General features: G+C 38.0%; 1 protein-coding gene across 4 annotated transcripts in view; it reads right to left on the bottom strand.

Annotated features, from left to right (window-relative positions):
* Positions 1-13,110, bottom strand: part of NUBPL (NUBP iron-sulfur cluster assembly factor, mitochondrial) — a 328,827-nt gene that overhangs the window by 217,231 nt on the left and 98,486 nt on the right. The gene's annotated exons all lie outside the window — the stretch shown is intronic.

The following is a 13,110-nucleotide window of genomic DNA, read 5'->3' as shown; positions in this document are numbered from 1 at the left end:
TCTCATCCTCTGTCTTCCCCTTCTCCTCCTGCCCCCAATCCCTCCCGGCATCAGAGTCTTTTCCAATGAGTCAACTCTTCGCATGAGGTGGCCAAAGTACTAGAGTTTCAGCTTCAGCATCATTCCTTCCAAAGAAATCCCAGGGCTGATCTCCTTCAGAATGGACTGGTTGGATCTCCTTGCAGTCCAAGGGACTCTCAAGACTCTTCTCCAACACCACAGTTCAAAGGCATCAATTCTTTGGCGCTTAGCCTTCTTCACAGTCCAACTCTCACATCCATACATGACCACAGGAAAAACCATAGCCTTGACTAGACAAACCTTTGCAGGAGCCACTTAAATATGTGCTGCTGACAATAACAAAAAGTCTGATGACATTTTAAAAGTACAGAATTATACTGTATTTGTAGAAGTACAAGTATCTGATACTGTACAAGTATCTGATTGCGAAATGAATGAATAAATGCAGTGATCAAAAGAAACGCCTGCCAGGTTAATCAAATTGAGCTATTTCTTAGCTAATACTGCCTCAGAAAAGTATTTCAAAGAACTAGACTTTAGTTATATTGTATCTCTATTTCCTTGTTGACTAATCTATAGTTTTAAAAGGGAAAGAATAATTAAAAACAATGCTTAACATGCTTGATTCTGTCACCTCAGAAGTCCCAAAGAAATCTAAGAGTAGTAACTGAGATATTACACAGAAACTGTGCCTCATGTTTAAAGACTTTTTAAGGAAAAATCAGGTCTTTAGGTGCCTGAAAGACTACTGTCCTGTCCAACTGAATTCACTAATGTTCTTTGTTCTTTAATGCTTCATGGAAGCCTAATAAAGTGTTTTTAAATATGAGACTTGCTAACTATCTGATGATGCAAAAATCATAGAAATGAATAAGGGCAGATGCCCAAAAGTGACAAGGAAAACATTCAATAACTTGATCTACATTTAATGCATAGTCTGAGAAACTTTTCCATGCAAGGCAATAAATTTCTTTAGTATATTTAGACATGGTTAACTTAATTATCTTAAGAACATCATTTAACATTTTATTTCTTTGACTAAGTAGGAACTTCTGAAATTTAATATATCATATTATAATTCTTAATGATTATTAGTTATATAATATCAAAGGAAGAAAAACAGATAATTTCCTTAGGAATTATTTAAACTATGAATGACTAAAAGAAAATCATTTAAAGTAATATTTTCATGTTTCCATGTATCTTAATAATTAGAAGACCTCTGATCTATTACCACTGCCAAATAAGGATTTAGATATGCCACAATTAAATACAACTAAATATTAGCAATTATTTAAAGTTAAACATTAAATTGTTCAACAGTTTAGTATAAAATGAACTATTGTAATAACTGATATAATAGTAACTTTATGTATAGAATATTGTTTGAAATAAAGTAGGTTATAGATTAGAAGATATTTTTATTACACTGTATATTGAAATGGTAATAAAGTTTCATATATATATTTTCTACCATACATTGGCCAATACTTAATAAACCTTGGTTGCCTCAAACATTAAATACAGAAAAGAATCTGGCTGTTAATTATCCTGTTAAACACTGGGAAAAATACACCCATTATAGCTTCTTGTATAATGACTTGCCATTTGAGAAATGATGTATCAAACTCCTTTGGCTCTTCCCATGAGAGGTACTTAGGGGGCTCAAGAAATTTTTTTCATTTTATACAGGATTAAGCAGAGCTTAGCCCACACTCAAAAGCAAAATTCTTTAGGAAACCAAAGGCTGAGAACATTCCTTATTCAGAAGTGAAATTCCATTGTCAGGGAAATCACTAATACCATCTATCAAGGGAAAATGTCTCATTCCTATTGCAGGATCAGCTAAAGTGAAACTGCTTCTTTAGTTGCTAGGAAACAACCAACTCATTATATGCCATTATCAGAGCCCTAGAGAAGAAACTGGCATCTGCTTCACATTTGGGGATACTGGAGAATGAACTAAAAGCACTGAGACTGCTGCCAAAATCCCTGGTCTTCAGGGTTTACACTGTGACCGCAGCAGGTGCTGACACCAGACTAGCCTTTGAAGTTTTCCTTCCCATGCTCTTCTTCTACTAACTAAAGTTATTTTTCCAATATCCCACATTTTTAAAGTCAAAGATTCTAAGACAAGATTTCCTTGTTTGAGTTAAACTAATTATATCTATGTTGAGCACCACTTAAGAGGAAAAAAAATATTACTCCAGAATCAACAAATAATAGAAAAATTTTAAACTATCAGTTATTCATTGAGTGAAATGATACTAAATGTTTGTGCCTTTAATTATTTAAAGTCAAGATGGAAAATAAAAGGAAATTGTTTCCAAAATCAGGAGAATAAAAAGAAAAACACAAAGATAAATCTACTATTCAAAATGACATTCTAGCATTTATCTGCCTAGTTTTCCTAATTGATCATAAAGTTTAACTTCTATTTTTATGGGCTGGCATGCTTTCCTGCAACTCATCACAAAATGCATTCATGAACACACAACATTTATTCATCAATCTCTTCCCATCCTTTTAGTAGATGAGGTTGAAAGGAGGTGGGGTGATATTATGCAGATAAATTAACTAGACACTGGCAACTGAAACCATGAGAGACTCCCTATACAACTGCTTCTGTATCCAGAAAAATAAGGTATGCTTCAGAAGCAGCTGCAGATGTTGGTAAAATAAATTGACAAACCATCTTTCTTTACAAAATTACAAAGAATGATCCTGGCAGAGCTCCCCTACTTTAATACACAATAATTCTTTGTCTCATCTCCCACTCTAATGGTCATCTTATTTTGATTATTTATACCTGACACTCTTGGCTAAATAATATTCCCCTGATACTACTTCATACTTTCTATTCTCAAACAACTCAGTTCCACTCTACCACCGTGACAACCTTCTCCTAGCCTGGCTCTTATCTATATCTTATGAAACATCATTTCTACCAAAGGTTGCCAGACTTAGTAAAAAAAAAAAAAAAGAAAAGAAACAGAGGACACTGCTGCCAAGTCACTTCAGTTGTGTCCGACTCTGTGACCCCATAGACGGCAGCCCACCAGGCTCCCCTGTCCCTGGGATTCTCCAGGCAAGAACACTGGAGTGGGTTGCCATTTCCTTCTCCAATACATGAAAGTGAAAAGTGAAAGTGAAGTCGCTCAGTCGTGTCCAACTCTTCGCGACCCCATGGACTGCAGCCCACCAGGCTCCTCCATCCATGGGCCTCTCAGTTAAATATGAATATCAGATATACAATGAATACTTTCTTAGTGTGAGCATGACCCAAGCAATATTTGGGACATGTCCATACTGAAAACTTATTCCCTGCGTATCTGACCTCAAACTTAACTAAGTATATCTTGCATTTTATCTAGCAACCCTATTACCATCCCACAATGAGATAACTTGATCCTTGACAATTTTCTCACTTTGAGAGAAACGTGCCTTTCCTCAACAACACCAAATTTTCAAATAAGGAAGGAAGGCCCAACCTTTCTAATGCCCCTCCCTTCCCTAACAAAATCAATTTATCTGAAACTTTCTACACTTGTTCCTACCAAGCTACTGAACCACTTCTTCCCTATAAAGAATGATTCTCAATTATGTGATGCCTTCGATTTTACACTAAGCCTCCTGATCCCTCCTGACTGCCTGTCTTCCAGGAAACCAGACCGTGAATTCAATATTTCCTTCATTGATGCCCTGGATGTGTTTCCCGTCTGGATTTTCTGCCATGCCGATCCTGGATCCAACAACAGATTTCACCTATGTCAGCTTTCAAGCTTTGGAGAGTTGCTAAAGACAGTCACAAAAACTCATCAAACCTAAAAAAATCACATTTAGCATTCAGTGGGCCTTGGCTGTTGCACAGGGCTCATTTCTCTCATCTTTTTTTTATTCCTCTGAAAGCAGTTCAAAAGCACTGCCTCTAGCCCAAGGTATAACCAACCTTGATTTCAGAACCACCAGCATTAAGACGACTCACCTGGGATAATCTATTAAAAATGTAAACTTCTTGGCCCTCCTTTGAACCTACTGAGGAAAATGTTCAAGTGGGGGAGTGGAATGGGAAGGCTATAAATATGAATTTTCAACTAGCTCCCTAGACAATTTTTATGAATACAGAAATTTGTGAACCAAATTTGCTCAACTGAGTAAACTCACTATCTTTTTCCTTCCACTGAGAAGATCTAGGAAATACGAATTTTGGTTAACCTCTTTTTAGTGTCAGTTATGATGGGGTTCCCTCATCTGTTCTTCTTTTCATTGTACTCACCAAACTTGGACTGAAAACTTATTTTCTATAAATAATTCATAACTTTTTAATCCCCTTCCCTTTTGCCTCTTTCATAATATTCCTCTTTCAATAATCCTCTCATCTTCTATTCTTCAGTCCTTCTACACTATATTCTGTGCTTTGGAAAAGGTATGCCTGCCCTACTCGGAAAACAAATGAAAAGGGTTTTCATTTGATACCATTCCTCCTTAAGTTTCCACCCTGTTTTTCTTTCCTTTTCCCCATCACCGCTGAATGGCCTATTTTATATTATGGGCTTTATACAACTCTACCTCCAAGGTCATGCTATAAATTCATTCTTAAACACCTATCATCTGACATTTTTCATTCACTATACTACTAAAGGATCATAAATGGTTACCTACCATCTATTATTTCTTGCCCTTTTTCAATCCTCACTCTCACTGACCTATCCTTCTTGAAACTAGTAGTTCCCAAACTTATCTACACAGTGGAATCAGATGCAAAGTTCCAAAAACACTGATGCCTAGTTAACACCCCAAGAGTTTATGATTTACTCTGTCTGGGGTGTGACCTGAAATTTGAAATTTTTTTAAAATTCCCAAATGACTCTACTATGCAGATATGTTGAAAAACCATGGCTGCAAACACTTTATGATATTAGCATTCTTAGTTCTTTTCCTACTTGAACTACTTCTCTTCTTCTTGACTAATTCCTTTTCCTCACAAAATCACCACCTCAAATCGGAATATTAACCAAAGAGAAGTCTGCTACTATAATTAATATAGCTGAAGTCATGAAATTAGATGTCTCAGGGAGGATGGTGGTGATTATGACAATAATAATGACACCTAATATCAAGAAATCTAATACCCTACTTATTATAAGATGTATCATTATTTTATGTCAGAAGAAAATAGAGCAAACACCTAAGATGAGAAAGAATCTAATAGAAGAAACTTTCATAAAGTTGGGGCCCTAAAAGACTAAACTCTCTTCTTCTAAAGGTAAATAAAACATAAATCCTCAAGTGAGAAATAAATTTCAAGGACATATGCACCTCTCCAGGCCATGGCAGAAGGCAGAAAAACACCTCCTAAAGACAATGAACCAAAATTGGTACCCATGGAGCTTTCCATCTGAATTCTGACCACCAGACTGGTCCCAAAAACAAATTCTATTTAAAGTTGCCTCAAGGGGTGGGAGGTGGGAGGGAGGTTCAAGAGGGAGAGCATGTGTGTATACCTATGGCTGATTCATGTTGATGAACGGCAGAAATGAACACAACATTATAAAGCAATTATCCTCCAATTAAAACTAAATTTTGAAAATAAATAAAGTTGCCTCCGGTTGAAAACACCCCAGATGAATGAAGAAACAACACAAAATATCTCTGGAAGAACCAGAATTCAAGCCACAGATAAAGGAATTCTGAGAAGTTATCACTCATAAGATGCATTCTGATTAGAAAATGTTAAAATTTGGAGAGAATCTAATTTGTATTAAGGTTGATAAAGTACAGTAATAACATGGCACACTTATATAAAATTACTATGCTTTCTAAGAATATTATAAACTCATTTAATTTTTATAATGTGGTAGATACTATTAACCCCATTATACTGGTTAGGAGACTAAAGCCCAGAGAGCTTTCTGCCCAAGGATATACAGCTATTACATGTGTAGTAAGTATTGGACTCAGGCAATTGTGGCTCCATAGTCCATGCCCTTAGCTACTGAGCTATGGACATCAATTAGACAAATTAGGGCATATTGTTTATTGGAAATAATGAGAAGCAGAAGACAATGGAACAGCACCAGATGGTCAATATGGAAATCAAACTGATTATATTCTTAGGAGTTAAAGATGGAGAAGCTCTATACACTCCTAATTGCAAAATTCAGGCTTAAATTGAAGAAAATAGGGGAAGACACTAGGCCATTCAGGTGACCTAAACCAAATCCCTTATGATTATACAGTGGAGGTGACAAATAGATTCAAGGAATTAGATCTGGTAGAGTGCCTGAAGAACTATGGACAGAGGTTTGTAATGTTGTACAGGAGGCCGTGACCAAAACCATCCAAAAGAAAAAGAAATAGAAAAAGGCAAAGTGGTTGTCTAAGGAGGCTTTACATATAATAGAGGAAAGAGGAGAAGCAAAACCCAAGGGAGAAAGGGAAAGATATACCCAACTTAAGGCAGAGTTCCAGAGAATAGCAAGGAGAGATAAGAAAGCCTTCTTAAGAGAACAATGCATAGAAATAGAGGAAAACAATAGAATGAGAAAGACTAGAGATCTATTCAAGAAAATTGGATATGTCAAGGGAATATTTCATGCAAGGATGGGCACAAAAAAGAACAAAAACAGTAAGGAACTAAAACAAGCAGAGGCGATTAAGAAGAAGTGGCAAGAATACACAGAAGAATTATACAAAAAAAGTCTTAATGATCTGGATAACCATGATGGTGTGGTCACTCACCTAGAGCCAGAAATCCTGGAGCATTACTTGAGAAGCATTACCACAAACAAAGCTAGTGGAGGTGATGGAATTCCAGCTGAGCTATTTAAAATTTTAAAAGGTGATGCTGTTAAAGTGCTGTGCTCAATATGTCAGCAAATTTGGAAAACTCAGCAGTGGCCATAGGATTGGAAAAGGTCAGTTCTCATACCAATCCCAAAGAAGGGCAATGCCAAAGAATATTCAAACTACTGTACAATTGCGCTCATTTCACATGTTAACAAGGCTATGCTCAAAATCCTTCAAGCTAGGCTTCAGTAGTACATGAACCAAGAACTTCCAGATGTACAAGCCAGGTTTAGAAAAGGCAGAGGAACCAGAGATAAAAATTGCCAACATGTGTTGGATCATCAAGAAAGCAAGAGAATTCAAGAAAATATATCTACTTCTATTTCACTGACTAAAATTCTTAAAGAGATGGGAGTACCAGACCATCTTACCTATATCCTGAGAAACCTGTATGTGGGTCAAGAAGCAACAGCTAGAACTGGACATGGAACAATGGACGGGTTCAAAATTGAGAAAGGAGTACCACAAGGCTGTATATTGTCATCCTGCTTATTTAACTTACATGCAGAGTATATCATGTGAAATGCCAGGTGGGATAAATCACAAGTTGAAATCAACATTGCCAGAAGAAATATCAACAACCTCAGATATGCAGATGATACCACTCTAAAGGCAGAAACTGAAGAGGAAGTAAAGAGCTTCTTAATGAGGGTGAAAGAAGAGAGTGAAAAAGCTGGCTTAAAACTCAACATTCAAAAAACTTAAGATATGGCATCTGGTCCCATCGCTTCACAGCAAATAGAAGTGGAAAAAGTGGAAGCAGTGACAGATTTTGTTTTCTTGGGCTCCAAAAGCACTGTGGATGTTGACTGCAGCCATGAAATTAAAAGACACTTGCTCCTTGGAAGGAAAGCTATGACAAACCTAGATAGCATATTAAAAATCAGATACATCACTTTGCCAACAAAGGTCCATATAATCAAAGCTCTGGTTTTTCTAGTAGTCACGTATGGATGTGAGATTGAACCATAAAGAAGGGTGGGCACCAAAGAACTGATGCTTTTGGAGTACTGTGGACTGCAAGGTGATCAAACCAGTCAATCTTAAAGGAAATCAACCCTGAATACTCATTAGAAAGATGATGCTGAAGCTGAAGCTCCAACACTTTGGCCACCTGATTAGGAAGAGCTGAGTCACTGAAAAAGACCTTGATGCTGGGAAAGATTAAAGGCAAAAGGGGGTGGCAGAGGATGAAAGGGTTAGACAGCATCACCAACTCAGTTAGACAGCATCATCGACTCAATGGACATAAATCTGAGCAAACTCCAGGGGATAATGGAGGACAGAGGAGCCTGGTGTGCTGCAGTCCACTGGGTCACAAAGACTTGGATACGACTTAGCAGCTGAAGAACAACAAATCCTAATGAAAACAGTAATATGCTTTACAAATTGATAAGCTGAATATGAAAATTATATAGAAATGTGAAAAAACCTAAAGTAGTCAAAGTAATCTTAAGAAAGAACAAAGTTGGAGGACTCTCACTTTCTGATATTAATAAGCCTTCTAAAGAGCTACAATCACTAAGACAATATGGTTTTACTGTAAGGATTCAACTATTACTGGAATACAGCAGTGTCCAGAGATAGACCCTATACATAAGCTTAATTGATTTTTGTCTAATGTATCAAGTCAATTCAATGGGGAAAGGGAAGTCTTCTCAACAAATAATGCTAGAAAAATTAGATAATGTGTATTTTCCAATATGATCAAGCAATTAACTCTGACACTCTCTACCTGGAGATAGCATCAGATTCCATATTAAGGGCTTAGTCCCACAAGACTGCACCCAATTCAGATGCCAATCACAAATCCAGGCTGTTACATGTGCTTTGGGGCTAACTGGCTATTAATCAGAGGTTCTCAAGATCCCTCTCCTTAAGTTCAATTACAAACATATCTCATTTTATCATGCTTCACAGATACTGCATTTTTTACAAATTGAAGGTTTGTGGCAAACCTGCATCAAGCAAGTCTTTCAGGACCATTTTTCCACATGAGCATTTACTCCCTTTGTGTCTCTGCATCACATTTTGGTAATCCTTACAATATTTCAAACTTTTTAATTATTACTGTATTTGTCACTGTGATCTGTGATCACTTACCTTTGATGTCACTATTGCAAAAAGATTATGACTTGCTGAAGACTTCAGTTCAGTTCAGTTCAGTCGCTCAGTCGTGTCCGACTCTTTGCAACCCCATGAATCGCAGCACACCAGGCCTCCTTGTCCATCACCAACTCCCGGAGTTCACTCAGACTCACGTCCATCGAGTCAGTGATGCCATCCAGCCATCTCATCCTCTGTCATCCCCTTCTCCTCCTGCCCCCAATCCCTCCCAGCATCAGAGTCTTTTCCAATGAGTCAACTCTTTGCATGAGGTGGCCAAAGTACTGGAGTTTCAGCTTTAGCATCATTCCTTCCAAAGAAATCCCAGGGCTGATCTCCTTCAGAATGGACTGGTTGGATCTCCTTGCAGTCCAAGGGACTGCTGAAGACTTAGATGATGGTTAATGCTTTCCAGCAATAAAGTGTTTCTTAATTAAGGTATGTACAATGTTTCTTTTAGACATAATGCTACTGTATACTTAACAGACTAAAGTACAGTGAAACAAAACTCTGTGCACTGGGAAACAAAAAAGTTTGTGTAATGGCTTTATTGTGATACTCTCTTCATTGGACTGGTCTGGAACCAAACTTAAAATATCTTAGGTGTGCCTATATTGTACTTGAGCAGCTCACAGAGCTCACAGAAATGTTTACTTACATTTCCCAGTTTATTACAAAGGGTATAGGATACAGATGAAAGGGCAGATGAAGACGTGGTAAGTACACAGGGCAAGGTTCAAAAGGGCTCTGAGCACAGGAGCTTCTGTCCCCATGGAGCTAGGGTACACAACCTACCCAGCACATGGATGTGTTTTACAACCCAGAAGCTCATCAAATCTTATTCAAGAGTTTTATAGCGTTTAATCTGCAGTCCACCCCATATCCCCTTCCCAGAGGTAGGCAGGTGAGGTGGAAAATTCTAACTCTCTAAATACTTGGTCTTCTGGTGACCAGTCCCATCTGAGGCTATCTAGAGATTCCACCCTAAGTCATCTCCCTAGCATGAACCAGCCAGTGTGCTGAAAAAGGGGCTCCTTATGAATGACAAAGGACAAATCTACCACTCAGGAAATTCCAAGGGTTTGGGGAGCTTTGTGTCAGGACCAAAGGACAAAGAATAAATGTATTTCCTATTACCACACAACAACGAAAAATATAAACCTCGATCATTATCTCACTTCACACACGAAAATTATTTCAATATATACAAGCCAGACCCATAAGTTTTAAGATAAAAGAAATATACAGGAATATCTTTACAACCTTGGGGTAGACAGGCAAAGATTTCCTACAGAGGACACAGAGAGCACTAAGCATTAAACATAATTTTTTGATAAACTGGATTTCATGAAAATTTACAACTTCAGCTCATCAAAAGACAAGCCACAGACTGGGAGAAATATTCCCAATATATGTATCTGATAATGGACTCATAGCCAGAATACTCAATTACAAGAAGAGAAATGAGCCAAAAAAAGCGAAGGACTTGAACATAACACTTATGAAAGAAGACACAGCAATATCTAACATGCACATGAAAAGGGGCTTAACATCACTGACCATCAGGGAAGCACAAACCGAAACCATCGGAAGACATCATTTTTACAGCCACCAGTGAAGAGAATGATAACACACACAAAAAAAGGATGTGAAACAGTTGGAACCGTTATGAATACCTGTACAAGTATTTACAGCAGCATCATTCATAATAGCCCAAAACTCGAGACTACACAATTGTCTATCATCAGAAGTTATAAATTGGGTTATATTCATGCAAAGGAATTACTACTCAGCAATAAAAAGGACTCAGCTACTGATACATGCAACAAGGATGATTTTAAAAGCATTAGGCTAAGAAAAACAAATGAGATGCAAAAGGGAATTATACTACAAGGTTCCCTTTATATGAAATATATAAGAACACACAAAACTCACTTAGAGTGACAGAAGTCACAATAGTGATGGCCTAAGTGGAGAAGGCAATGGCACCCAACTCCAGTACTCTTGCCTGGAAAATCCCAAGGATGGAGGGGCCTGGTAGGCTGCAGTCCGTGGGGACACTAAGAGTCGGACACGACTGAGCGACTTCACTTACACTTTTCACTTTCATGCACTGGAGAAGGAAATGGCAACCCACTCCAGTATTCTTGCCTGGAGAATCCAAGGGATGGGGGAGCCTGGTGGGCTGCTGTCTATGGGGTCGCACAGGGTCGGACACGACTGAAGTGACTTAGCAGCAGCAGCAAGGGAGCCCAAGGAAACTTTCTAGAGGGGGATAAAAATGTTCTCTATCTTGACTGGGGTGTGGTTACATAGTTATATATGTTTATCAAAAATCATTGAACTCCATATATAAGATATGTGCATCCTACTATATCTGTAAGTTTAACCCAGTAAAACATTGAAAGAAAGGAAAAACAACTTTAAAAACAGATTTTAGCTTAAGATGGCAGACTGACCACAAGTACTTATCATCTCCCTACATATTAGTATCTGGGATGAGACAGAAGAGCATCTGAAACACTGGTATTCTGCTTATTTTGTCCAAGGTGATGAGTACAAAGGTATTTTCTCTTTGGGATAATCCATCTATCTGGACCCTTATGTACATGTATCAGATCAGATCATGTATACGTGTTATATTCTGTACATGTGTTATATTCAATTTTTTTTTAATTGGCCAATGAACTAGGTATCCTCCACAATCCACTGCTATATAGAACATCAAGAAACGAAGGAAATTTGTTGCTGACTGTAGCCCTCCAGGCTCTTCTGTCCATGGGATTTTTCAGGTAAGAATGCTGGAGTGGTTTGCCATTTCCTTTTCGAGAGGATCTTTCCAACCAGCGATCGAACCTGCGTGTCCTGTGTCTCCTGGATTGCACGCAGGTTCTTCACCTGCTGAGCCATCAGGGGAAGCCCACAGAGCATCTAACCAGCTATTATACTTTCACAGAGCATGCTCCTCAGAACACCAACCTTTGGCCTGTATTTCTGTGTCTCTTCTCACTGACTTGAATCTCTAAGTGTCTGATTACTGTGGAAAGTGGAAGAATTTCCACCTTCTTGTGGCTATCCACAAAGCCTTAGGAGGAATTCTGAATCATTTCCTGTTGATAATTCTAACCCTAACACAGGAGGGGGAAAACCAATAATGAGGATGAAAAAATGTTGCCTGCCATATCAGTAAACAAAGGACTTGCAGCCATCAAGCCACTGCCCTGTAGCCTCCCTGACAGTTAGCCCTGAGGGAACTTAGGATAGAAACAGGATGTCTGTCATCTAGCGGTCTGTCAGCTGCTGCAGCCACCCCAATGGTGCACCCTGAGAGCAAGCTTAGAAGGAGAAAGCACAGGATACTGGCCCCAGATAGCTGAGGCCCCAGATAACTGAGGAATGATTTCAGTGAGCCCAAGCTCTTGCATCTTCCTGTACATAAACAAGCACTAAATTCCTTACCTTGACATATGTGGTTTTCTTTAGTAACAGTAATTTTTTTTTAACTTTTGTATTTTATACTGGAGTATAGCCAATTAACAATGTTGTGAGAGTTTCAGGTGGACACCAAAGGAACTAAGCCATATGAATACATGTATCCATTCTTCCCAAATTAACGGTAATCTTTTGATGTTCTGACTAATTGGAAAACTTTGCTGCAAAAATTCATATATCCTGGTTCCTCCCTTAACCACTTTGAAGCAGTCCCTTAGAGTTATCCGAGAGACTGCATCCAAGGATTAAGTCCTCGGTTTGTCCACCAAACAAAACATAATTTTCAACTTATAGGTTGTACTTTTTTTTCAGTCAACAATATTAAAATCAGAATCCTCCTTCTGTGTTTCCAAATTTTCATTGACTCTAATTATAAACTGAATAAAGATTGTTTTAAAATTTCCTTAAAGAAAAAAAAGGCTGGTTTAATCCACGAAAATAAAGGTCAAGATCACGGGATGGACAGAATGTTGTTAGGAGTATAACTGAAATAACTAACTATGGGATCTGAGTGCAAAAGAGAAAGAAATGTAGCCAAGAGACTTAAATGTGCTGGGAAAACAGAAAGATCCTGGGAACAAAGATCAAAAAGCAAATTTATCAGAACTCAAGCAGCAGAAAAATAAGACAAGATGTTACAGG

Source organism: Bos javanicus, chromosome 21 (genome assembly GCF_032452875.1).
Source record: "Bos javanicus breed banteng chromosome 21, ARS-OSU_banteng_1.0, whole genome shotgun sequence".
NCBI lineage: Eukaryota > Metazoa > Chordata > Mammalia > Artiodactyla > Bovidae > Bos > Bos javanicus.
The sequence above is the reverse complement of the archived record's forward strand: the minus strand, read 5'-3'. Positions and strand labels throughout refer to the sequence as shown.